General features: G+C 43.0%; 1 non-coding gene across 1 annotated transcript; it reads left to right on the forward strand.

The window, feature by feature from the left end:
* The first annotated feature begins 24,026 nt into the window (after nucleotides 1-24,026).
* On the forward strand, nucleotides 24,027-24,133 carry LOC137966791 (small nucleolar RNA R71). The gene has a single exon (XR_011116282.1). It is a non-coding gene; the product is annotated as a small nucleolar RNA R71 (small nucleolar RNA).
* Nucleotides 24,134-24,831: the final 698 nt, after the last annotated feature.

Raw genomic sequence — 24,831 nt, forward strand, 5'->3', positions numbered from 1 at the left:
GTTGCAAAATTGAATTCGGTACGCATCATCTTATCTATTGCTGCTAACTCCTCATGGCCCGTCTATCAGTTGGATGTTAAAAATATTTTTTTAAATGGTGATATTAGAGAGAAAATTTATATGGTTCAACCACCTGGTAATGTGGTTGAGGGGGAGTCAGTATGCCAATTAAAAAAATCTTTATATGGGCTTAAGCAGTCCCCTCGGGCTTGGTTTGATAAATTTAGTCAAACACTCTTACGGTTTGGTTTTCATCGGTGCTCAGTTGATCATTCAGTATATTATAAAGATATGGTCAAAGGGAAAATATTATTGGCCGTATACATGGATGATATTATCTTAACTGGTGATGATGCTTTGATCATACAAGAGGTGAAGTAGATGATATGTCAGGGGTTCAAGACTAAAGACCTTGTTATGCTTAAATATTTTTTGGGTATAGAAGTTCTTTAATCCAAACATGGGATAATATTGTCTCAAAGGAAATATGTCTTGGATCTCCTTGAAAAAACAGGAATGAAGGGTTGTAGACTAGTTGACACACCTATGGATACAAATGTAAAATTATGTGCCACAAATGAAGAAGATATCGATATTGGCAAATATCAAAGACTCGTGGGAAAACTGATTTATTCCACGGTAACCGGGCCAGACATATCATATGTTGTAAGTGTGGTGAGTCAATTCATGCACAAACTACAAATTACCCACTGACAGGCTTTAGAGAAAATATTACATTATCTAAAAAGAGCTCTAGGAAGAGGATTGCTTTATAAAAAACATGGGCACTTCAACATAGAAGGCTTCTCAGATGTAGATTGGGCTGGATCTCCTGATGATAGAAAATCTACATCGGGATATTGTACTCTAGTTGGGGGAAACTTGGTTACATGGAAAAGTAAGAAGCAAAATGTGGTTGCAAGATCTAGCGCCAAAGCAGAATACAAAGCTATGGCCCATACCGTTAGTGAACTTTTATACCAAACTAGGTTTTTATAAAAAGGGGTCCATGAATCTGCATTGTGATAATCAAGCAGCCATTCATATCACTTCAAATCCAGTGTTTCATGAAAGAACTAAACATATTGAGGTAGATTGTCATTTTATATGGGAGAAGTTTCAAGCAGGAATAATCTCTCTCAAACATGTGTCATCTCAAGAGCAAGTAGCTGATATTCTCACTAAACCCGTTACGTCTAAAATCCTATCGTTTATATGTGGCAAGCTGGGTATTTATGATGTCTTTTCTCCTCCAGCTTGAGGGGGAGTGTTGGAAGATGGGCTCAAGCTGTTATGGACTCCATAGCATCAAGAGTGGCTAACCGGAGAAGAGAAGTGATGGAGTAAACTTGTATTTCAGTACCTTAGGGGTTTAATTGTAATTTGAAGTTCCATAAGGGTCTAATTATAATTATAGAACCTTTGATGTTTCCCTGATCTATTTAGGGCGTCAAGTGATTGAATAGAAGCAAGCATTAATCAATTAGTCTAAATGAGATCAGGTACTCTCTCTAAAGAGGCCTAAGGTTGGAGCTCCTTCAAAGGCTCACGTCCCTTCATCATTGGGCGTTCCAAGAACCCCAAGTCCTTCCCTTCTTCGTGCTTCAATCTGGAAGCTGGAGGAGATCGCCGGGTGACTTGATCCATGGCTAGAGAGCTTAACATCATGGTATCAGACAGGACCACCCTTGGTGATTCCTCTTCCCTTGCAGAAATTCAAAATTTTGTGGAAGAGAACCATGCTGATCTACAATCTCAAATCAATGGCCTGGAGGGCAAATTCCAGATGTTGCTGTCCTGCATTGAGGAGGGCTTTACCCAGCTTTCCGTCCAGATGGCATCCTCCTCATGCCCAACCGATCATCTCAACCCTCATCCAACGCCTCCACCTCCTCCCTTGTGCCAAACACCTCCACCTTGTGGGGGCCTCAATCTAGCACCCCCTACCGTGCCAAGGTACACAAAGTTTGATTTTCCAACGTATGATGGGTCCTCCAACCCTTTAATGTGGTTACATAGGTGTGATCATTTCTTTTCCAATCAAGGAACTCTGCCTGAAGGCAAGGTTCAATTACCTGCCTTCCACATGCTCGATGAAGTGCTTATGTGGTTTCATCAATTCAAAAACGAGTTTGCGGTATATGATTGGGAATTTTTCAAAGAAAATTGCATGCTACAGTTTGGTCCTCCGCTTCGCGGCAACCCAGTTGGGGATTTGGTCAATCTAAAACAGCTTGGAACTATAGACAATATCAAAAATTGTTCCAAGAAAAACTTGCTCGTGCAAGTCATTTGGTGCGGCCTGAACTTTATGTTAATTTGTTCACGACTGGCCTGGTAGAACCCCTTCGCCTAGAAGTGGAATTGGAAGCCCCCACCTTCTTAGCCCACGCCATGAATTTGGCAAGAGCATTGGACACCAAACAACGCCTCTTCCAAGAGTCATTAACCAGACGTCCCCCTTGGCCACCTCGCCCATAGCCCCATGGTCCTTATTCCACTAACCCAAGGCCTCAACCCAACAACCCCTCTCCACCACCACCACCAGCCTTTACACCCCCACCGGGATTTATCAAACGTCTCACAAAAGTAGAAATTGATCAGAGAAGGGCTCAGGGCCTATGTTTCAATTGTGATGAAAAATTCATCAAGGGCCATCAATGCAAAAGACTCTTTTGGGTAGAAATAGAAGACCCCTCAGAGGATGACTTTCAGGAGGATATGGACCAAACCGAGGAGGAAACACTAGAAATCTCCCTCCATGCCATGACCGGCCTGCATAGCACAAATACCATGCAGGTCCATGTCACCATGAACCATCATATTCTGCTAGCACTCGTGGACTCAGGCAGCACACATAATTTTATAAGCAGCCAGGCAGCACAACAGTTGGGGTTATCACTACAGCAGAAATCAGGAATATCAGTCTCAGTGGCTAACGGTGACAATGTCACCACTGTGGGTTTTGGTTCAACAGTGCCTTTTACTATTGAGGGTCACTCCTTTGTAGCAGATTTTTTGGTCATACCACTGGCTGGGTTTGACCTCGTATTGGGCATTAAATGGCTATAGCGATTGGGTCCGATCTTATGGGATTTCCAATCCCTTACCATGAGTTTTAAACAGGACACCCATCCGATCACCCTCCAGGGCAATAGTGCCCAGCGGCCATGCAGCCTCCAAACACTTTCTGTGAGTCCTTCAAAAGGGATAACTTAGCTTCATTATTGGCAGAATATGTTGATTTATTTCAGGAACCTGCAGACCTTCCGCCTATACGAGCTTGTGATCACAGAATTCGTTTGAAGATGGGCATCGAACTAGTGGTAGTGTGTCCCTACCGCTATCCCCATGTGCAAAAAGATGAGATAGAAAGACAATGTCAACAAATGCTTCAACAAGGTATTATTCAGCCTAGTCATTCTCCTTTTTCATCCCCGGTATTGTTGGTAAAAAAATCAGATAAATCTTGGCGCTTTTGTGTGGATTACCGTGAACTCAATGCTCGCACCATCAAAGATAAATTTCCAATTCCGGTGGTCGATGAATTATTGGATGAGCTACACGGCTCTCAATTATTTACCAAGTTGGACTTGAAATCTGGCTACCATCAGATTCGGGTTTATTTCGGAGGATGTCGAAAAAACTACCTTCCGCACCCACCATGGTTACTACGAGTTCTTGGTGATGCCATTTGGGCTATCCAATGCCCCGTCCACCTTTCAAGCGCTTATGAACCAGGTATTTCGCCCTTTCTTACAGAAGCATGTCTTAGTTTTTTTTTACGATATACTGGTCTATAGCAAAACTTGGGAAGCACATTTGCACCAATTGAGACAGGTTTTCACAATTCTCCGAGCACACCATTTATTTCTCAATCGTGCCAAATGTGACTTTGCCACATCCGAAGTTGCTTATTTGGGGCATGTGATCTCTGCCTTTGGGGTGAAACCAGACTTCAGCAAGATACAATCGTTTATGGATTGGCCCACACCTCACTCTGTTATAGCTTTGAAAGGGTTCCTTGGTCTCGCAGGGTATTATAGAAAATTTATCAAAGAATATGGTCACCTGGCAGCACCATTGCACAATTTACTGAAGAAGCATGCCTTTCAGTTGTCTCAGTTGGTAGACTCCTCTTTTAACAACTTAAAACATGCATTAGCGTCAGCACCAGTTCTCCAATTGCCCAACTTTGCCAAAAATTTCATCATAGAATGTTATGCATCCGGGGGAGGAATAGGTGCAGTCTTGCAGCAACAGGGACACCCCATTGCCTATTTCAGCTGCCATCTCGCTCCTCACCATCACAAGTTAGCCACTTATGAAAGGGAACTCATCGGGTTGGCTAAAGCCGTGCAGCATTGGAGGCCGTATCTGTGGGGCAGAACTTTTGTGATCCGAACAGACCACTGTAGCCTCAAATACTTATTGGAGCAGCGCCTTACTACATCCCCACAACAACATTGGCTCAGCAAATTAATGGGATTCAATTTTCAGGTGGAATACAAACCGGATTATCTCAACCGGGCAGCAGACGCTTTGTCCCGTAGAGAACTTGGGGATTCACACTTGCATGCACTGAGCCACCCCAGGTCCCCTTTGCTGGACACAATCCATCAGGATACTAGCCATTATCCAGATCTCCTTGCATTACAAGCTCAAATCGAAAACCATTCCAAGGACAAGAACTGGACACTACAGGACGGTCTCATTCTGTATAAAGGATGCATATATCTTCAATCATTCGTCGGTACTCCTTCCTGCCATTATTGCCTCCTTTCATGATAGTACACATGAGGGCCAGTAGAAGACATACTTCCGCTTCAGTCGGGAGTTTTATTGGAGAGGTATGAAGCGGGTCATTGCTGAGTATGTTGCAGCGTGCCAGGTCTGTCAGAGGAATAAGTCTGAATCCTTACAACCCGCCGGCTTGCTCCAGCCACTTCAACTTCCTTCACAGGTATGGGTAGATCTCTCAATGGATTTTATCGATGGTCTTCCTCCTTCTGCAGGGACATCTGTTATTCTTGTTGTGGTAGACCGGTTCTCAAAATATGCCCACTTTATGGCCCTCAGCCATCCGTATACAGCCACACAAGTCGCTCAGCTCTTCATGGATAATATTGTACGTCTCCATGGCCTTCCGGAGACCATCACAAGCGACCGTGATGCTATCTTCACCAGTAAATTCTAGGGGGAACTATTTAAGCTCTGTGGTTCCAAGTTAGCTTTTTCTTCAGCATACCACCCTCAAATAGACGGCCAAACAGAGGTGGTTAACCGCACATTGGCGATGTATTTGCGGTGCTTTGTGGGGGACACACCCCGCCAGTGGGTTCGTTGGTTAGCATGAGCGGAGTATTGTTATAATACCTCATAGCACACCGCACTGGGTACTACCCCTTTTCGAGTTGTTTATAGACGTGAACCTCCGTGCCTACTTTCTTATGAACCGGGGTCTTCTTGGGTAGCGGCATTGGACCAAGCATTAGCCGACAGAGATGCAATGCTTGCTCAAGTCCGCTTTCAGTTACAACGTTCACAAGCCACAATGAAGCATACTTATGACAAAGGACATCGTCCCCTTTCCTTTGCACCTGGAGAATTTATTTTGCTCAAACTTCAGCCATACCGCCAACTATCTCTTGCAGCCATCAAACGCCATAAGCTCTCTCCAAAATTTTATGGGCCATTCCAGGTCCTGCACCGTATTGGCACTGTGGCGTATCGTTTGAAACTACCACCAGATGCCAAGCTCCATGACATCTTCTGTTATGGACTCATTAGGGGTTTATTTGCAATTTCTATTCATCATTAGGGGTTTATTTGCAATTTCTATTCATTAGGGGTTTAATTGTAATTTGTTGAACATTAGGGGTTTATTTGTAATTTGTAGAACTTATGGCCTTTGGCATGTTTTCACTAATTCCCTATATAAGGGCATATGATGAATGAGAAGGGAAGCATTAATCCAATTAGTTGTTAGCATAGCAAGGTAGGATTCTCCCTTCTAGCAGAGATCCAGGGCGAGCTTCCCTTCACAAGCTCACTCCATCTTCTTCGTCTCCGCTGCCCCTCGCCATGTACCCTTACAGGTACAAATGGTCCCCCGTGACCTACGAGCTTCCATCTTCTTCCTTCCCGTATCCCTTCCAACCAACGCTGAAAGTGGCAGATCCGAAATTGGGCATAACAACTTGGTATCAGAGCAGTCCACCCTCGGCGACTCTTCTTTTCCAGAGGACATACGTCAAGTGCTTTCGGATCTTCAACAAAGATCTACTCTTCAAAGTGCTGAAATTACTAACATCCATAATACATTGCACACTCTGGAATCCTCTCTCCAAACCGTCATCCGCCAGCTTGCTGCAATTCAATCGCCAACACCACCTTTGCAATCGGGAGGACCCTTCGCACAGCCTTCATCGGCAAACACGATAGGGGGTTTTCCGTCGAACCCTTCTCCCGCACAGCAGCCATCAGAAATCAGGCAGCTACCTATCACGGAAAAGCCTTCCGCACGTCCGGTATCCGATGGCGGGGCAACCTCAAATCCGACGACATACTCTGCTCTAGCAGACCCACAACACCTATTCGTCGTCCAACAGAAAATTTCGCAAAATCTGCCAATCCTTCATGATGTTCGTTGTCGGCCACAAGCCAAGCTAGAAATTCGCAAGGGGAATGGCCATACTAGACAAGCTCTATTGACGGCTTATACAAATCGACAACCACCAAAACCCAGAGATTTCAATTTCGCAGTCGAAATCGTCACCCTAGTGGAAGCTGAAATCATGGTTGCACGGCACACATTCAGGTATTCACATCCCGTTCCACACTTTCTACCAGTGGAGCGTGCCACCGAATTAACCACTCAACGTGAGGTTAGTGCCTGGCCGGCAACGCCACCGCGATTCATTCCTCTTTCAGAAATAACGGTCATCTTACAATGCCAGCAGCAGCGGGCGTTAGCTCGGTGCCCCGTCAAATTTTTTTTTGATGAATTTGGACTTGGTTCTATTTCCTTGGGAAATTGGTCTCATCTATATGTGATGAGGCAGTGCAAAAAAGGTGTCGCTGGCGATGTTTTGATGAACAACTCGCTCATAGATATGTATGGCCCCGGTGGGTTCGTCAGGTTTGCGTGGCATTTGTTTGATGAAATGCCAGAGCAGAACGTAACTTCCTGGAACTCCATGATTTTTGGGTTCGCAATGCATGGATATGTCCCAGAGGCATTAAACACCTTCTCTCAAATGTGCATAACAGGACAGGTAAAGCCTTACTCGATCTCATTCGTTGGTGTTCTAACTGCATGTCGCCTCAGAGGTTTGGTTGGTGTGGGTCGTAGGTACTTTGATTTAACGGTATCAGAATACAAAATTGTACCCCAAATTGAGCACTACGGATGTGTTGTTAATCTTCTTGTGTGTGCTGGCTCAGTGGAAGAAGCCATAGATGTTGTGTCTGCTATGCCCATTAGACCAGATGTGGTGATTTGGAGAAGCTTTCTTAGTGCTTATTGCAAGAGAAAGGCTGGAGTTGAGATCAGCAAATTACTGGCTCAACAAATTCTAGAGTTGGATGGTGGATTTTCTCGTGGAATCTATGTGATTCTGTCCAGGGTCTATGCCTCAGCAAACCAATGGAATGATGTTGGAATACTTAGGAGATTACTGTTTGAGAAGGGGGTATTGAAGGAACCCGGTTGTCGTTCAATTGTGATGGCTGGTATTGTTCATGAGTTTCTTGCTGGGGATTCTTCTCCTCCAAGAACAAAAGAGCTATTTGACATGTTAAGTCTTTACCCTTCGGATAGTGTCCCCAATCCAGAGATTGACTTACTTGAGCCTGCTGTGACTGGTACCCTCAATGTACTTACGACATCAACTGAGGCAAACATGACACAGGTTATTGTTATTTCTTCTGCCTTTGCTGTTGCTATGACACCAACTTGGCCACAGGATACAATCATGGATGAGACTTGCTGGTCAGCCAAAGTATACTGCAGATCAACTGGGAACTGGCAATACCTTGCAACACCAGCACCAGAAAGTGACGCTTTGGAGTATGGACCGCAGAATAGACTTGACGTTGTGTCTGTCTGCCCAACTCTTATTCTGGGGCTGTGTTGCACCCAACCATGAATGGAAGCAGTCTTGTTTTATTCAAGATACAGACAGGAGTACACAAAAAAAAAAAAAAAAAAAAAAAATCCGGAGAATAGTTGTTGGCCGAGACCGATTTGCTAAGGCTGATTGGGAACATTACAACAAGCTAACAAAGGAGATTAGGGAGCAAGTTCAGAGTGTTGGAGATCATTTTCTTCTTACTAACTCAAAGCGTGTGGAGAAAGTAATCAAAGACAAGGCGTGCAATGCTCTTCTGTTGAAGGTCATTAGTGTTGACGCCCTCCACCAAGTCCTCAGAAAAGCCCAGATAAATTTGCCAGCTGACCAGCTTGACCGTTTATGTAGTTCAGGGTTCATTGTCTGGAGTGAATTTTGGCAGGTATTATTGGAGGTAGAGAGAAGCTTGGGAGGTTTACAGGATTTTGCAAATTCGACGGGGAGGAAGCAGACATGCCCCTCCTCAACCTATTGTGTTTGCTCTACCGGTACTATGATCACAGCAGCTGCCAGCTCTTGCTCCAGATTCTATGGTGGTAATTGTCTCCATGGTTCCATGCCGCTCCTCAACTGCCAAAATGCAATGATGTTGCTGTTCGGGAAGGGACACTCCAATACCCTACCTCCAAGGGAGGTGATTGTGTTATGATCGGCTACAGACGAAAAAAAAAAAAAAAAAAAATAATAATAATAATAATTTGCTCCTCTGCTAGGTTGCTCTATTTTTGTACGAACAGGCAATTCTACATTGAGCTTGAGGACAAGCTCGTTATCCAGGAGGGGAGTAATGTTATGGACTCATTAGGGGTTTATTTACAATTTCTATTCATCATTAGGGGTTTATTTGCAATTTCTATTCATTAGGGGTTTAATTGTAATTTGTTGAACATTAGGGGTTTATTTGTAATTTGTAGAACTTATGGCCTTTGGCATGTTTTCACTAATTCCCTATATAAGGGCATAAGATGAATGAGAAGGGAAGCATTAATCCAATTAGTTGTTAGCATAGCAAGGTAGGATTCTCCCTTCTAGCAGAGATCCAGGGCGAGCTTCCCTTCACAAGCTCACTCCATCTTCTTCGTCTCCGCTGCCCCTCGCCATGTACCCTTATAGGTACAAATGGTCCCCCGTGACCTACGAGCTTCCATCTTCTTCCTTCCCGTATCCCTTCCAACCAACGCTGAAGAATCCGCATGGTGGCAGATCCGAAATTGGGCATAACATCTTCCACGTCTCCCTTCTCAAGCCGTTCAAGGGAGACTCACCACTACTGCATACCCCTCTGCCTCCACTCAAAGATGGCAGGTCCATGCCCATGCCCGCACAGATCCTTCAAGCAAGGCGAGTTAACAACGCTTGGGAAGTGCTCGTTTGGTGGACTGACGAGGAATTGATAGAAGCCGCTTGGGAGACACTCGAGTCCTTCCAGACTCTATTCCCCACTTTCGAGCTTGAGGACAAACTCTTTCTTCAGGAGGGGGGTGATGTTATGGACTCCATAGCATCAAGAGTGGCTAATCGGAAAAGAGAAGAGATGGAGTAAACTTGTATTTCAGTACCTTAGGGGTTTAATTGTAATTTGAAGTTCCCTAAGGGTCTAATTGTAATTATAGAACCTTTGATGTTTCCCTGACCTATTTAGGGCGTCAAGTGATTTAATAGAAGCAAGCATTAATCAAATAGTCTAAATGAGATCAGGTACTCTCTCTAAAGAGGCCTAAGATTGGAGCTCCTTCAAAGGCTCATGTCCCTTCATCATTGGGCATTCCAAGAACCCCAAGTCCTTCGCTTCTTCATCCTTCAATCTAGAAGCTAGAGGAGATCGCTGGGTTACTCAATCCATGGCTAGAGAGCCTAACACAAGCCCACGAGCTCAAGACAAGAAGCCCACACGTCAAAGAAGTGGCATATGTGTAAAATATGGTACTTTCCATAAAGATGGCATAGAAGTGTAAATATGTGTTCCTTTTATGTCTTTTGTTCTATCAAGTTGTAGCCCTAAGGGCATTGCAAAACTATAAATAAAGGCATTAGCTAAGAGGTAGGGAATTGAAGCACTTTCCTTTCTTTCCACAAATTCGTCCGACCCTCCTTTTTCTTTTTGACGCAACCCTCTTCTCCCTTAATCCAAACTCTCTCCTTCCATGTTCTTCTTTTTCTCTCCTTCTCTCTTTTTCTTCTTCTTCTTTCTTGTTGATCTAAAGTTCCTTTCATGAGATCCTAAATTCCACATAAGTGAAGTCTCCTCGTACCATATTCCTACAAGTATTGATGAAGCCTTGACATACCCTAGGTGGGTTCAAGCTATGAAGGAAGAAATTGAGGCATTAATGAAAAATGAGACATGGAGTTTGGTTCCGTTACCTAAAGGTAAAAAAATAGTTGAATGAGTATTTTCCATCAAATACAAATCTGATGGATCAGTTGAACGGTACAAGGCAAGGCTAGTAGCAAAAAAATACACACAGACTTATGACATAGATTATGAACAAACACATTCTCACCAGTGGCTAAATTAAGTACTGTGAGAGTGTTATTATCTCTTGCAGCTAACTTTGATTGGCGATTACACATGCTTGATGTTAAAAATGCTTTTCTCCATGGAGACCTTAAAGAAGAAATCTACATGGATGTTCCTCCGGGATATATGGAAGGTACCAGAGGTTAGTTGGGAAACTTATGTATCTCTCCCATACATGACCTGACATTGCCAATGCAGTAAGTGTAGTAATCCAATTCATGCATTGCCCAAGTTTAAATCATATGAATGTTGTAAATCAAATTCTTCGCTACCTAAAGTCCTCCCCTAGAAAATGACTTATGTTCTCAAGAAATAACCACCTAAGGGTTGAAGGTTATACAAATGTTGATTGGGCTAGGAATATTTCAGATAGAAGATCCACCTCAAGCTGTTTTATGTTTGTCGGAGGAAAAGTAGTTACACAGAGAAGTAGAAGCAAAAGGTGGTAGCATTATCAAGTACTGAAACTGAGTTTCGTGGGATGGCATCTTTGTGAGCTTCTCTGATTTCAGAGACAGTTAACCGAAATAGGCTTTGCCCCAATCCATGAAATAAATTTATTTTGCGATAACAAAGAGGCTATTGCTATTTCGCATAATATAGTTCATCATGATTGGAGTAAACATTGGGAAGTAGATCGACACTTCATTAAGCAAAACCTTGAGGCCAAGATAATTCAAATTCCATTTGTTAAGTCCAGTTGGCAGACATACTTACAAAAGTGATATGTAGCAAGAGCTTCTACAACTCACTTGGCAAGTTGGGCATCAGAGATCTATATGCACCAACTTGAGGGGGAATGTGTTGTGGACTCAATAGCACACCGAGTCACATAACGAAGAAGACAACAACAACGCACTCAATAGGATTTAATTCTTATATTTCTTTGAGTAGGATTTATTTCTTATATTGTTTTAAGTAGGAGTTATTTCTAATTACTTTATATGTATGGGCATTATGGGGAATTATTGTAACCCTAACCCTAAAACTCCTTGACGTGACCTATTTAAGGGAAAGGTATGAATTAAATAGGTAAGCTCTGAGATTTTAGAATAACCTAATCTAAACAGGTTGAGATCTCCTCTTGATCTCGAGTTTACCGTTTACTCAAAAAATCCAACCTATCCTTCACCCTCCATTGTCATCCATTCTCACCCAAATTCATCCCCCATCATCCATACTAAGAAGAGGAGCTTCCTGCCCCTTTTCTGAGCCCAAAGAGAGGATCTTCTCTCATCACCAGTGTCAACAACAAGTTGGGATCAATTTCCATCTTGACGAGCAGCAAAAGAGGAAGAATTCCGGTTCTTTCACGTGAAGGGTTAGAGCAATTTGGTATCAGAGCAAGGTAACATGGGGGATAATATCAGCAATGAAGAAATCCAAATCAGGATACAAAAGTTAGAAGACAGCCTTGAAATAGTACAACCAGTGTTGGGAAAGGTTTGTGGTTTGGAAGAAGAGATGAGTCGAGTCATCAGCTTGCTACAGGAGTTGAGGACAGAGAGACATCAGAGTCCAGAGGTGAGAGAGGTTGCTCAACCATATCAAAGAAGAGGGGAGCAGTTGCCTGGGCACACTGTTGTCCAAGGACCTCAGCATGGAAGCACAGTCCCAAGGTACATCAAGTTAGAGTTTCGCTCTTTCAATGGTTATGTGGATCCCTTAATATGGTTGCATAGATGTGAAATTTTTTTTTTGAACCAAGGGACTACTGGATGGGATAAGGTGCAACTAGCCTCTTTCCATATGACAGATAAAGCCATGTTATGGGTGACTCAAGTAGAGAAAGAGAGACCGGGAATGACTTGGGGAGAATTTAAAAATCTATGCACAGTTAGATTTGGGCCTCCCACCAACAGCAACCCCCTGGGAGAGTTAGTCCCATTGAGACAAACGGGTTCGGTGGAACAATATAAAAAACTATTCCAGGAAAATTTGGCTCGTGCTGGTGAGAGAGTATTGGTTGACCAGTAGGTCTCATTATTCACAGCAGGTCTCAATGAGTATTTACGGCTAGAGGTAGAACTCCTTATGCCCACGGTTCTAGCTCATGCCATGAATATGGCCCGAGCAATGGAACAATGACAATAGCTGCAACAACGTAAGCCGGGTTGGTCGAGTGAGAGGAACACTTCCTCGACGTGGAAAGGGCACCACTATAATTCTTCTCAGGGAGCATCTACAGCAGCACCATCCAGACCATCCAGACACACTCCGACTACGACTCGGGTAGCCGATCCCCGCCCTGGTAATTCCCTACTAAGCTTTATAAAAAAAATTGACGAGTGCGGAGATGGCAGAAAGGCGGTCCAAAAATCTATGTTATAACTATGATGAGCAATATCGGGTTGGACACCAATGTAAACGATTGTTTTGGCTCGAGGTGGAGGATTCAGAGGATCCAGAGGAGCCAGAGGATATTATTGAGGAGGAACCACTAGAGATATCCTTGCATGATATTACTGGGCAGAAATTGCCTACTACAATGCAAGTCTGAGCTCATGTCATCGACCGAGAACTGGTGGGACTAGTCGACTCGGTGAGTACACACAATTTTTTGAGTTTGACAGTCATACAACATCTCCAACTTTAGATACACACTCATCCGACAGTCACCATCTCAGTGGCCAATGGCGAGAAGGTCTCTAGCTATAGGATTAGTAAGGCGGTAACATTTTCCATTGGATTTAATTCATTTAATGCGGAATTTTTTGTTATTCCCCTGGCGGGATTTGATATGGTATTGGCATTTATTGGGGCCCATTCTGTGGGACTTTTCAGCTTTAACCATGAGCTTTGATTTGGCCGGAAGTCGGGTGCTCTTACAGGGTTGTCAGGTGGATAGGACCCACCGCATGCACAGTTTGCTGACACTGGATCAGCCTGATAGTACTAGTGATGGTTTGGTTGAGAAGTTCTCTAACCTCTTCTAGGAGCCTTCGGGGTTGCCTCCCATGAGGCACTGTGACCATAGGATCTGTCTGAAACCAGGTTCTAAGGTAGTGGTCGTGCGACCATACCGTTACCCACACCTTTAGAAGGACGAGATAGAGCGTCAGTGCCATGAGATGTTGAAACAAGGTCTTATTTGTCCCAGCCGCTCCCCGTTCTCTTCACCCATCTTACTTGTGAAGAAACATGATGGGACATGGAGGTTCTGCGTGGATTATCGAGAGTTGAATGTGCAGACAGTAAAAGACAAGTTCTCGATTTCGGTAGTGGATGAGCTTCTTGATGAGTTACATGGGTCGTGGTTATTCACTAAACTCGACCTCCGTTTGGGATACCATCAGGTCCGTATGCACCCCTCTGATATCGAGAAGACGACGTTCCGCATGCACCATGTCCACTTAGAGTTCGTCATCATGTCGTTCGGGTTATCCAATGCACCCTCCATTTTTCAAGCTTTGATGAACGAGCTATTTAGCCCCTATCTTCAAAAATTTGTTCTTGTATTTTTTGATAATATTTTGATATATAGCAAGTTGGTAGAAGAGCACTTGGCACACTTGAGGATTGTTTTTGACTTGTTAAGAGCACATCAGCTCTATTTGAAATATTCCAAATGTTCTTTTGCGGCTTCACATGTCGGGTATCTGGGACACATTATCTCATAGGAGGGGGTTACGGTGGATCCCGAGAAGATCCAAGCTATTCACGATTGGCCGCAGCCACAGTCGTGTTCTGCATTACGGGGTTTTTCGGGTCTTGCGGGCTACTACCGCAAATTTATTTAGAACTATGGGCCAGTGGCAGCACCATTGACGAGTCTACTCAAGAAAAATTCCTTTATTTGGAATGAGGGGGCCACCACGTTTGTGGCACTCAAAGCTGCCCTAGCATCCTTGCCAGTATTACAACTTCCCAACTTTGATTAATTGTTCGTGGTAGAGTGCGACGCTTCGGGTGTGGGCACTGGGGCCGTTTTACAGCAGTTGGGTCATCCTATTGCATATTTTAGCAGGCAATTGGCAATCCGTCATCACAAGCTGGCAGCCTATGAGCACGAATTGATTAGGTTGGCCAAAGCTGTCCAACATTGGTGGCCTTATCTCTGGGGCCGGGTTTTTCTCATACGCACGGATCACTACAATCTTAAATTCCTACTAGAATAGTGTTTGACGATGTCGCCACAATAGCACTGGATCAGTAAGTTGTTGGGGTTTGACTTCTTGGTGGAGTATCATGCGGGGAGATTAAATAAGGCTGCAGATGCCTTGTCACGATGTTTTGAAAATCAGCAGTCGGTCTATTCTATCAGCCAGCCGAGATTTCTCATTCTGGACTTGGTGCGAGACGCACATGCCACTAACCCTGCACTGCAGGAACTGCATCAGAAGATCTCAGAAGGGACAATGAATTCGAAGCGGTCCATCCAGAATTCATTTATTAATTACAAGCAGTGGATTTTCCTTCCACATGAGTCCGAGTTGATTCCAGCTATTCTCTCGGCCTACCATGATAGTACACATGAGGGGATCCAGAAGACCTTGCACAGAATTCGAGCTGATTTTTACTGGCAAGCCATGAAACCCTCTATTGCAACTTATGTAGACGACTATCAGGTATGCCAGTGTAACAAAACCGAGCACTTGAGTCCAGCCGGTCTTCTCAACCTCTGGCCCTTCCTACGCAGATTTGGGCCGACATTTCAATGGATTTTGTGGAAGGCCTACCACTGTCCGCCGGCAAATCCGTACTTTTCGTAGTGGTTGATAGATTCTCCAAGTATGGACATTTTGTACCGATGGCTCATTCGTATATAGCAACATGGGTTGCTTAGACTTTCTTGGAGTAGATAGTCCGCTTACATGGCATTCCAAAATCCATTGTGAGTGATAGAGATGCAGTTTTCACGAGCACCTTTTGGCGGGAACTGTTTCACTTGAGTGGGACGAAATTGAAGTTCTCCTCCACCTATCATCCACAGACAGGCGTGCAGACTGAGGTGGTGAACCGTACCATTGAGATGTATCTACGCTGCTTGGTGGGGGATCATCCACGGCAATGGGTTCAATGACTTCCGTGGGTCGAATACTGTTACAACACTTCGTTCCACTCTGCCTTGCAATCCACTCCTTTCCGGGTTATATATGGCTGAGATCCACCTCGCCTTCTCTCGTACAACCCAGAGTCTACCTACGTGGACGCAATTGATTAGGCACTCATAGACTGGGATCTGCTGCTACATAATATCACAGAATGGCTACGATGAGCCGAAGCTCAGATGAAGGATGTATACGATAGAGGCCACCGTGAGGTCTCTTTTGAGGCTGGGGAGTACGTTTGGCGTCATAAGCTCTCACCCAGATTTTTTGGGTTGTTTCCCATTCTTCTACTCGTGGGACCAGTCGCCTATCAACTCAAATTACCGGACACAGCCAGAATTCACGATGTGTTTCATGTCTCTCTTTTGAAGCCGCATTCTAGAGCACAACCTACATCCACTCCATTCCTACCACCGATTGATAATGGCGAGGTTATTCTTAACCCAGCTACGATGTTACGTGATGTAGAATTTAGTTACATCGGCTTTAATACCTCGCAAGCGTACGAATCATTCATGTAATTTAGCAGTAAGCGAGGGTCATATCCACAGGGAGGATTGAATTTTGTGTATTCTTCAGTCAACTAGCCTAACCAAATATGATGAATTAATATGAAATAAACACTAATTATATCTTAAATTATCAAGTAATAATTTAATTAACTACTTGCACAACAGGAAACGTCAACTCTGGATTTTACCGTGATTCGTGCCTCTCTCGAGCGCCACGTAACCACGAATCCGGATTTCTCAATCCTTGCGTCTAGCCCCTCTCGGGCGCCTAGAGTTAAAGACAGAAATCGGATTAAAATACCAAAATCTAACCTCAATTATAATCTTACCCTAATTAACTAATTTAATCAAATATCAAGAAAACAAATCTTAAATAAACCTTAATTATCAAATCAAATTCAATTAACATTCAAAACCTAAGTTCAAACCATATAAAAAAATCAAATTCAATAATGACGAATTACTCCCCTTCTTCCTCCTCTCGCTCGGGCAGCAACTCGTTCTCACGGGTGCTGCGATTTCTGGAAATTGGTGGCGTCGGGTAGCAATAGTGAGTGGCCGGAGGTAGAGACGACGCCGACGACGACGGTTAGAAGCCGACGGACGGAGGTAATGTCCGGCGAAGAGCGAAACAGAGCCGATGTTCTCTAACCGGCTCTCTCGAGTCTCGGTTGGAGTCGGAATGGCTCCGGGACTGGTCGGAATATGTAAACGACGCCGGAGGATGGTCAGAAAGAAGAAGTGGCGCCGGAGAAGCCCTCTCGGATCCCCTCCCGGCCTGGCGAGCAAAGAATGGCAGCGTCGAATTCGCCGCGACGGAGACTCTCTCGAGCTCTCCTCGGGTCTGTTCTCGGTTGCCTGATGGTGGTGGACGACGGTGGCCGACGATGGCGAAAGGTCTTGGCCGGCGAACAGCGGTGGGGAACTCCTCTCGGGTCCTCCCCTGTTTCCGGTCAAAGTCCTCCCTTTTGGTCTCTACTCCTCTTCTCTTTACGCTCCCTCCTCTCGCTCGGGCAGCTCCTTCCCCTTTAAATATGATTTTTCTTATTTTAAAACGATTTGCCCTAGAAATTACCTCCATTTCACTAAGGGCATTTTGGTAAATATCTTCTTCTCCACCCAAATTCTCCTGAAATTCCATAATTGAATCTATAAAAAGCATTTCAGGAAGAAATAAGACTAAAAAATAATGAAATATAATTCAGGAGAAAGAAATATGCAATATCGACAGTGATTAATGCCAAATTCAATAAATGTTCATTTCATTTGAAAACCGATAAGTAACCACCTATAACACAATTATAAAGGTTATTCTATTATAATTAACCTAGTTCTCATGTCAGAATATGGCATCTATCACACCCCCAAACCTAAATCTTTGCTAGTCCCTAGCAAAACAACAATCGAACCAAAATTAAGCCTAGGAAAACAAAATGCCACTTTCGTAGGGAGCACGATTGCATTTAGTGCATGCAACAAGCCGTTAAACCCCTACTTTGTAGTAGTGGACGAGTTATGTCTCGTGAGGGTTTGCATGGAATTTACCCACAAATTCATCTAAATCAATAATATAAAAAGGAAAACTAAAGAAAATTTACTCCTCATTAGCATATGACTAACACTTAGTATCGTAAAATATCTGAAATTCATATGAGATCTTGCGAAATATTAAAACCTGTGTAAAAGATAGCCTATTATCAATCCAAATACACTCATTGTTACTCCACCTGAACCAATGTGACCCATAAGCTATTACTTCAACAGAACAAAGAGGCAGCAAATAACAATAAAATCCTGGTCACATCACAATTAAGAGAAAATAGTAAAGTAAGCCTGTTGTCTTACAATCTCACCAAAGAAATATACCAATTTCAATCTTGACTTGTAACTTCTTTCAAATTACAATTCATCATCAAAGTTAAGGAAACTCATTGCTTCCAGATTTAAAACCATTTTTCGCTATTACCAGCGCACTTTTGCTATTACCAGCGTAATTTTTGTTTTGTTTTTGTTTTCTTCACTGAATACTTTTGGTATTACCACCATTTTGTATTCGTCTTCACTGCACATGCACTTATTTTTAAGTAACCCACTGTTCCGGTGCATGTCCCTGGGTTTGCCCAGGCTGTTTCTGAAGTTATCTGTCTTTTGCAAGCAAGAGCATTTCCATTTGCATTTATACATTACAACAAGGAATTTTACTGAGGTATGAGTTCAAACAGGCATACAAGACTATTCGGACTAACATAGATCAACACTAGATTTACATGTTCTCTTTTGTAACTAAGTTCCAAGTCTAATGCAATAGGAAGCTATCCCACTGAATTCTCATGAATCACAACAAATGATATCGGATTTCTAATAGGCATATTCTACACAAATTTACGAAAATTTTTGAAAAACATTTGAGCAACTTATTTTAACTCTACTAATGTTAACCACATACTAAGAGGAGTAATTTGAAAACCACGAACAAAAATCGAACGAAAATTATTGCTAAGACATAAAAGAGTCGTTCCCCCCCCCAAACCTAAACCTGACATTGTCCTCAATGGGGAAAAGTTAAAACACTATAACGACTACAGAAAAAAAAGAATAATAAAGACCCCCAGGAATGATACATAGTCTCCCTCGAAGAAGGTTTACTCGTATCAGCCGTACCCGTAGGTAATCATCTGTAGATGAAACCGCTATCCCACATCACACTTTGAAGAAATCTCCGTGTGACTGGCCACTGAAGGCAGCAGGAATCACGCGCTGAACACAAGTCCTTAAGTTACTCACCATAAGGTTTTCATTCAATACTTCAAGATCGAAGTGGTCAATCCCAGAACGGTTGTTTGAGTACAGACCTCTCAAACTAGGGACCAAAAGTCTGGTCATCGACTATCGGAACCATTTATGCTCTCAGCTGGTAAGAGTGTATGAATAAACCAAAAAAATAAAATAAAAATAAAAATAAAAATAAAACTGTAATGTACAAAGGGATAGAAACGTGGGGATTGCCCACAATGTGCTAAGTTTATAGTCGTAAGCAAGACTCTGACGCATTCAAGATGAAATGACAGGTTCCTCCAAGAAAATCACCATCACCTCCTCTGGTGTGGGGACATTCTCAAGATACGGTTTGAGCCTCTGACCGTTAACTTTGAAGATCGACCCGTCTCCGTGATTGCGGATCTCAATAGCGCCATGAGGAAACACCTGTGTAACTTCAAATGGACCGGACCACCTGGATCTTAGCTTCCCTGGAAACAAATGCAATCGTGAGTTATAAAGTAAAACATTCTGCCCAACAGTAAAAGACTTGTGAAAAATAGATTTATCATGTAAAAGCTTTGTTCGCTCCTTATACAGTTTGGCATTCTCATAAGCATCATGACGTATCTCTTCCAACTCATTCAATTGCAACTTTCTCTCCTCACCCGCTTGAGTTAAATCAAAATTTAAAGCCTTAATGGCCCAATAAGCTCTATGCTCAAGCTCAACAGGTAGATGACATGCTTTGCCGAATACTAGGCGAAATGGAGACATCCCAATAGGAGTCTTATAAGCAGTTTGATAGGCCCATAAGGCATCGTCCAATCGAGTGGACCAATCTTTCCTATCAAAGCGAACCGTCTTCTCCAAATTCCGTTTGATCTCTCTATTAGAGATTTCCACTTGACCACAAGTTTGCGGGTGGTACGGAGTGGACACCCGATGAGTGATGGAATATTTCTTCAATAAGGTCTCAAATGCTCTGTTACAAAAATGAGAACCCCCATCACTGATGATCGCTCTCGGGGTACCAAACCGATTAGAGATATTTTCTTTTAAAAACTTTACCACCACTTTGTGATCATTTGTCTTACATGATATAGCTTCAATCCATTTAGAGACATATTCAACAGCAACAAGAATGTATTGATAGCCGAACGAGACAGGAAAAGGACCCATGAAGTCAATACCCCACACATCAAACAATTCAACAATAAGAATGGGGTTAAGAGGCATCATGTTCTTCCTAGACAAACAACCAGTTCGTTGGCATTTATCACACACCTGACAAAACTCATGGGCATCTCTAAATAATGAAGGCCAATAGAACCCACATTGCAAGACTTTAGCCGCGGTCTTTCTAGCACCAAAATGTCCACCACATGCGTGGGAATGACAAAATTCAAGAATATTGGCAAAGTTTTGCTCATGTACACAACGCCTAATGACTTGGTCAGAACACACCTTGAACAAATAAGGGTCATCCCAAAAAAAATGTTTGACTTGGGAAAAGAATTTCAATCTATCTTGTTTACTCCAATAATCAGGAATCTTATGAGTTACAAGATAGTTGACTATGTCAGCAAACCAAGGCAACTGGGATACTTGGAGAAGTTGTTCATCAGGGAAGGAATCATTTAAAGGAAGGAATCCTTCCTGAGGTACTACACATATCCTAGATAGATGATCAGCAACAACATTCTCACAACCCTTCTTATCTCGAATCTCAAGGTCAAATTCTTGCAATTGCAAGATCCATCTAATCAAGCGAGGTTTAGTGTCCTTGATGGATAATAAATACTTCAAAGCAGAATGATCAGTGAACACTATAACCTTTGACCCTAACAGATATGATCTGAATTTGTTCAAGGCAAACACAACAGCTAGCAACTCCTTCTCAGTGGTAGTGTAATTCAATTGAGCATCATGAAGAGTTCGACTAGCATATTGAATGACACAGGGCATTTTATCCGTCTTTTGCCCCAAAACAGCCCCCAATGCATAGTCAGAGGCATCACACATCAACTCAAAAGGCAAAGACCAAATAGGGGGTTGGACAATGGGTGCAGTGGACAAACATTTCTTCAGTGTCTCAAAAGCATGAATACAGGCATCATCAAAGGCAAAAGCAACATCTTGAGCAAGTAAATTCGTCAAAGGACGAGAAATTTTGCTAAAGTCTTTAATGAAATGCCTATAGAACCCAGCATGGCCAAGGAAAGAACGCACTCCCTTCACAGAAGTAGGTGGTGGCAGATTGGTAATTAGGTCAACCTTGGCTTTGTCCACTTCGACACCCCTCTAAGACACTACATGTCCTAACACAATTCCTTCTTTCACCATGAAGTGGCATTTCTCCCAATTCAAGACTAAATTGGACTTAATGCAACGGGACAATACGAGTGAAAGATTGTACAGACATGTATCAAAACTAGAGCCAAACACAGAAAAGTCATCCATAAAGACCTCTAAAAATTCACCAATCATGTCAGAAAAAATACTCATCATGCACCGTTGGAAAGTGGCGGGTGCATTGCATAAACCAAAAGGCATGCGTCTGTAAGCATAGGTGCCAAACGGACACGTGAATGTGGTCTTTTCCTGGTCTTCTGGAGCAATGGGAATTTGATTGTAGCCGGAGTATCCATCTAAGAAGCAATAAAAATTGTGGCCGGCCAATCGCTCTAGTACCTGATCAATGAAAGGTAGTGGGAAGTGATCCTTCCTAGTGACGGAATTAAGTTTTCTATAGTCAATGCAGACACGCCACTTGGTAGTAGTTCTTGTGGGAATCAATTCACCACTCTCATTTTTCATTATTGTTATCCCCCCTTTCTTAGGGACAACTTGAATTGGACTCACCCAAGTGCTATCGGAAATAGGGTAAATGATTCCTATCACAAGCAACCTAATGACTTCTTCTCTCACAACCTCCAGCATATGGGGATTTAACCTACGTTGCATCTCACGTGAGGCTTTAGTCCCCTCCTCCAAATGAATACGATGCATGCATATGGAGGGGCTAATCCCTTTTAAGGCATCAAGAGTCCACCCCAATGCCTCTCTGTGTGCTTGTAAAACTTCAGTCAATTGTTCCTCCTGCTCAATACTCAAATCAGAGGAAATAATGACTGGTAATGAGTTCATGGGTCCCAAGAACGCATACTTCAACGTGGGAGGAAGTGGCTTGAGATCTAGCTTGGAAGTTTCGAGAGGTTTTTCTAAGTCAAGAGGAAGATCCTGTGGATGATCAGTTGTGATAACCTCATAAGCTTCCTCCAACAGAGGTACAGAATTGAGTAAAGAATTAACCTCTCGGAAATATGTTTCCTCATCAAAATAGTCCATGTCTAAAGATGTTATGCAAGACTCAAAAGATTCAAGAGTGGATTCGTTATCAAGCATAACAGTTTCTATATTAAATGCAGGACTCAGATCATCAGACTCAAGTGGGTGGTGCCCGGCATTAAATACATTCAATGAGACCTTAAAATTTCCAAAAGACAACTCCAACTCACCACTTTTACAATGAATGATAGCATTAGATGTGGCTAAGAAGGGACGTCCTAGGATGACAGGAATTTGGTTGGTCACATTGAATACTGGTTCTGTATCAAGAACAATGAAATCAACCGGGAACAAAAATTTGTCCACTTTTATCAAAACATCTTCAACTATTCCTCGTGGTATCTTGACAGAACGGTCAGCTAGTTGAAGTGTGATGGGGGTAGGCTTCAATTCCCCCAAACCTAATTGCTGGTACACAAAGAAAGGAAGCAAATTCACACTTGCTCCTAAGTCAAGAAGAGCTCTCTGGATGGTATGTTCACCAATGACACATGAAATTGTGGGACATCCAGGATCTTTAACTTTAGGAGGAGTGTTGTGCTTTAGAATTGAGCTTACATTCTCAGTAAGAAAGACCTTTTTGTTAACATGTTGTTTTCTCTTCTGTGTACAAAGGTCTTTCAAAAATCGGGCATAGGCAGGGACTTACCTAATAGCATCAAGAAGTGGAATGTTAATGTGAACCTTACTAAACAGTTCCAACGTTTCATGCATGCTATCTCCTTTCCTAGGTGGGCCCGATAACCTCTGCGGATAAGGAGCTAGTGGGACTTGGTTAGGGATCTGCTTGGTTGTTGGTGGACAACTTGGAGGTTCGTCACTCAATGATGTGTCCCCATTGTCATCCTTTGACTCCTTAGACTTAGTGGTCCCTACCCCATTGTTCAACTCACGACCACTCCTAAGGGTGGTTATGGCTTTTGCTTGCTCATGGTGGGGTTTGGAACTCAACTCACTCTCATGTGTGATTTTGGGGTTAGGAATGGTTTGACTCGGGAGTCTATTTTGTGCTTGTTCACTCATGTGGCTGGCCAACTGACTCACTTGCATTTCAAGTTTGGCAATGGAGGACTGTGTATTCTGCATGAATAATTGAAGTGTATCCTCAAGTGAAGGTTTTTGTGGAATCAATGGTTGTTGGGTGAAGTGTGGGCGCGGAGCTTGGGGTTGAGTAAACCATGGAGGGCCCCCAACTTGTGGGCCCTTGGACCATGAGAAATTTGGGTGCCTAGCCCAACCCGGATTATATGTTTCTGAAAAAGGATCGTTCCGGTTTGGTCTATGAAAATTCTGGACTGCATTCAAGTCCTCAATGAGCTCTGGGTAGGATGAACTAGATGGACACATTTGTGTGGGATGAGATGAACCAGAGCATATGGCACAGACAGTAGATGGGTTAGGAGCAGGTGAACTCTTGGACACCATAAGGGCATCAATTTTTCTAGTCAACCCCTCAATCTTGGCCATGAGCATAGGTGTTTCACTAACCTCGTAGAGACCCCCTCTTTTGGTTTCGTGGGATCTCCTATCAACATTAAATGACGAACCCCATTGCTGAGATTGATCACTCAACGTTTCAAAGAAGTCCCACACCTCACTAGCACTCTTACCCATCAAACTCCCACCACTCGTTGCATCTACCATGGATCTAACCTGGGGTGTAAGACCTTGATAAAAGTATTGCACTAAATGCCATTTCTCAAACCCATGATGCGGACACCTACGGATCAAATCCTTCCATTTCTCCCAAGCCTCATAAAAGTGTTCACCCTCCTACTGCATAAAGTTGGAGATTTCTCTCCTGAGGGCTGTAGTTCTCTGAATGGGAAAGTACTTGGACAAAAATTTTGTGACTAATGTGTCCCATGAAGTAATGCTGCCCACCTCTAAGGAATTAAGCCAAGACTTGGCCTTATCCTTAAGTGAAAATGGAAAAAGTCTTAACCGGATAGAGTCATCTGAGAAATTCTGGAATTTAAAAGTTGCACAAATATCTAAGAATTCCTTGATGTGGTAATAGGGGTCCTCCTTCTCCAACCCATAGAATGTAGGGAGGAGTTGGATCACACCTGGTTTCAACTCATAACTGGCGGCAGTAGTGGGTGGCAATATAATGCAAGAAGGTGATGTGAAGTGGGATGGGATAGAATAATCCCTCAGGGCTCTACGGTCACCTGCTGCAGGTAACTGTAATGGTTCGCCATGATTGGCCATGGTAGCTCCTAACTTGACTTCGGGTGTTTTCCTACAAATATGTTCTACCTCTTCAACAAAGGGAGCTAATGGTCCGCCTGGGGAGCGGCGCCCATGCATAAAAACACAAAAAGAAACAAAATGAACTATCAAATTAAGCTAACAACCTCACTACTAAGAATATGAACTAACTAGAAGAAATAAAAATAATTCCATAAAAAATACCAAACTAAAATTATGAAAGAAGAAAAAAAAAAAAAAATAAAAAAAAAAATAAAATAAATAAAATAAAATCTAACCTAAGACTATGGAGA

Source organism: Aristolochia californica, unplaced genomic scaffold (genome assembly GCF_029961685.1).
Source record: "Aristolochia californica isolate CCGP_79_NKW_82.1479 unplaced genomic scaffold, dmAriCali1.0.hap1 SCAF_5, whole genome shotgun sequence".
Taxonomy (NCBI): Eukaryota; Viridiplantae; Streptophyta; class Magnoliopsida; order Piperales; family Aristolochiaceae; genus Aristolochia; species Aristolochia californica.